At 35.4% G+C, this 2,827-nt stretch overlaps 1 pseudogene across 1 annotated transcript; it reads left to right on the top strand.

The window, feature by feature from the left end:
- Window positions 1–607: 607 nt before the first annotated feature.
- On the top strand, window positions 608–1,154 carry LOC308655022 (lactoylglutathione lyase-like; annotated as a pseudogene). Its single transcript has one exon. The product of its transcript is annotated as a lactoylglutathione lyase-like (transcript).
- The last annotated feature ends 1,673 nt before the right edge of the window (window positions 1,155–2,827 follow it).

Here is a 2,827-nt window from a genome sequence, read left to right as displayed (position 1 = left end):
AGAAAATGTGGTTATCTATGCAAATGTATAAATACCAACATAATGATACAGGTTTGAAAGGTCTTAGGAAATCACCACTACTCCAAGAGGCTATAATGAAGCTTCACCAATGGACCTCAAAGAAAGGGAGCCCCATGAAATGTCAGAAAAATAATTTATAATAATCCTCTCTTAAAATTTCAGTGAACCAACTTCAAGAATATATATGCATAGAAATGTAAATGAAAATTGGAGAAAAATACATAAACAAAATGATAAGTTTAACAAATAGAAACAATTTTATAAAATTAGAAATCCTGGAGATGAAGAATATGATGACCAAACTAAAATTTGTATAGAAAATTTTCTTTAGCTAAATTTAGCTGGATTAATCCAGCTAAAGAAAGAATCAATGAGGTTGAAGACAACATTTAAAATTACTCAAAAGTAAAAGAGAGAGAGAGAGAGAGAGAGAGAGAGAGAGAGAGAGAGAGAGACTATAAGAATTATGGGATACCATCAAGAGACCTAACCTGTGCATAACAGGAATTAAAGAATGTAAAAAGCAGCAAGAAAACAGGTAGGCCCTCCATTCCCAGGTTTTGGCCTTGGTGTAGGCAGCACTGCCATGTCAGGACCACAGCCTGAGTCTGGCCTCACTGATAAGGTCACCCTCAGTTGCTGCTCTGCCTGGACCCTAGCACCAAGGATCTTCTGTTGTAACAGACCTTGTTGAGAATTAGGAATCATAAGAAGTCACTGGATTTTTATACTAAAGTCCTTGGAATGACACTAATTCAAATATTAGATTTTCCTACTATGAAATTTTCACTGTATTTCTTATCTTATGAGGATAAAAATGACCTCTTTAAAGATAAAAATGAAAAAATAGCATGAATATTCTCCAGAAAAGCTATACTTGAACCGACACACAGTTGGAGTGCTGAAAATGATGAGACTCAGAGTTACCACAAGGGCAATTCAGACCTTCCTGAATTTGGCCACATTGGAATTGCTGTTTCTGATGTACGTGGAGTTTGTAAAGATTTGAAGAACTGGGAGTCAAATTTGTGAAGAAACCTGCTGGTGGTAAAATGAAAGGTCTGGCATTTATTCAAGATCCTGATGGCTACTGGATTTAAATTTTGAATGCAAACAAAATGGCGACTATTTAGTTCATGAGGAAGCTCCTTTTAAGATGTCAGTAAAGATGGAGAAAAGAAAGGAGACAATACGACTCAAGATATTCAGATACCAGAAGCATTTAGAATCAATGGATCATTATTTCAATTCAAATTATTATTTATTCCCTTTTCTTTTTCAGCTGTTTTTCTTTTTTCCACCTAAGTGATGGTTCTCATTTTAAAGTAGTGCTTTATCTTCTGACGTTGGGTGTAGCTGTATAACTTTACGTTTTAGGCGATAATTATAATAATTTCCTTTAGAGGCTGCATTTGCTGCCTTCTGACGCCTACATATTACTTCTCTTCGGGTCTGCCTTTGAATCATCATCTTTTTTTTCTGGTCTCCATGTTTTACTTTTTTGTTTTTATTATTTCTTACACGCATCACTATAGAGGAGTGCATTACATTCATAATTTTTTGCATTGCAATTCTTAATACACCTTTATACCACAATTTATCAAATCTCTGTTTGTATATAAGGTATGTTGACACCAAATTCACATCTTCATACATAAATTTTGTATAATGATGACTGTCTCCTTCCACTATCCTTGCTATTCCCATTCTCCCTCCCTTTCCCTCCCACCCCTATTCCCTATCTAGAGGTAATTTTCCACCCATTCTCTCTTTCCCTACCCCACTTTGAGTCACCTCCCTTATATCAGATAAAACATTCAGCAATTTTTTGGGGGGGATTGGCTAACTTCACTTAGCATAATCTTCTCTAATGCCATCTATTTCCCTGCAAATGCCATGATCATATTATTTTTTAGTGCTGAGAATATTACATTGTGTATAAATGCCACATTATTTTTTATCCATTCATCCACTGAAGGACATCTAAGTTGGTTCCACAGTTTAGCTATTGTGAAGTGTGCTGCTGTAAACATTGGTATGGCTGTGTCCCTGTAGTATGCTATTTTTAGATCTTTTGGGTATAGTCCAAGAAGAGGAATAGCTGGGTCAAATGGTGGTTCCATTCTCAGCTTTCCAAGGAATCTCCATACTGCTTTCCATATTGGCTGCACTAATTTGCAGTCCCACCAGCAATGTATGAGTGCACCTTTTGCCCCACATCCTTGCCAGCACTTGTTGTTGTTTGACTTCATAATGACTGCCATTCTTACTGGGGTGAGATGGTATCTTAAAGTAGTTTTGATTTGCATTTCTCTGATTGCTAGAGATGATGAATCATCATCTTTTGAAAAAAAATATCCTTTTTTGTGGTGGTTATCTTCTGGGGTTTTAATTCCTCAGAAATAACTTTTCACAATGGAAAATAAAGAACATTGAACAAAAATGAATCTTCATGTGTACTTCAAACAGTATACAGTGTTCATTTTTACAAAAGAGAAGTTACTCTTGAGAGCAATTCATAATCATGCTGACAGAGATACTGATAGAAAAACTAATTTCTTTTTATTTATAAAATACTTTTAAAGTTCAAAAAAAAACATACGTAAAAAATATTAGATGGAAACTTACTAATCTGAGGGAAGAGGCCAGCATTCAGGTACAGGAAGTGCAGATTCTCCAATCAAATAGAGCCCAAAGAGAAATTCGATCAAACTGTTAAAGCCAAACAAAACAACAACAACAACAACAACAAAGACAAAGGGAAAATTCTAAGGGCAGCAAGGGATAAGCAATACATCATAGACAG

This window comes from Spermophilus citellus (assembly GCF_964194105.1).
Source record: "Spermophilus citellus genome assembly, chromosome: 8".
Taxonomy (NCBI): domain Eukaryota; kingdom Metazoa; phylum Chordata; class Mammalia; order Rodentia; family Sciuridae; genus Spermophilus; species Spermophilus citellus.
This window is presented reverse-complemented; position numbering and strand designations above follow the sequence as displayed.